Raw genomic sequence first — 413 nt, 5'->3', positions numbered from 1 at the left:
AAAAAAAAAAAAAAAAAAAGAGGCTGGTCACAATTGCTCATACCTGTTATCCCTGCACTTGGGACACCAAGCCAGGTAGATTGCCTGAGCTCACGAGTTCAAGACCACCCTGAGCCAATTTCTAAAAATAGCTAGGCATTGTGGCAGGCACCTGTAGTCCCAGCTACTTGGGAAGCTGAGGCAAAAGGATCACTTGAGCCCAGGAGTTTGAGGTTGCTGTGAGCTAAGATGCTATAGCACTCTACTGAGGATCACCAAGTGAGACTGTGTCTCCAAAAAAAGTATAAAAAAGAGGAATCTATTTACTGTGCTTTGAACTTCTTTTGAAAATAATTTAATTAATGATCTTTAAAATTTTTTGCTGTACACCTAAGATCCTCTCACAGCACGCCATGCACACTGGTTGAAAATCA

This window comes from Otolemur garnettii, unplaced genomic scaffold (assembly GCF_000181295.1).
Source record: "Otolemur garnettii isolate 467f Iridium unplaced genomic scaffold, OtoGar3 scaffold00005, whole genome shotgun sequence".
Classification (NCBI taxonomy): Eukaryota; Metazoa; Chordata; class Mammalia; order Primates; family Galagidae; genus Otolemur; species Otolemur garnettii.
This window is presented reverse-complemented; position numbering follows the sequence as displayed.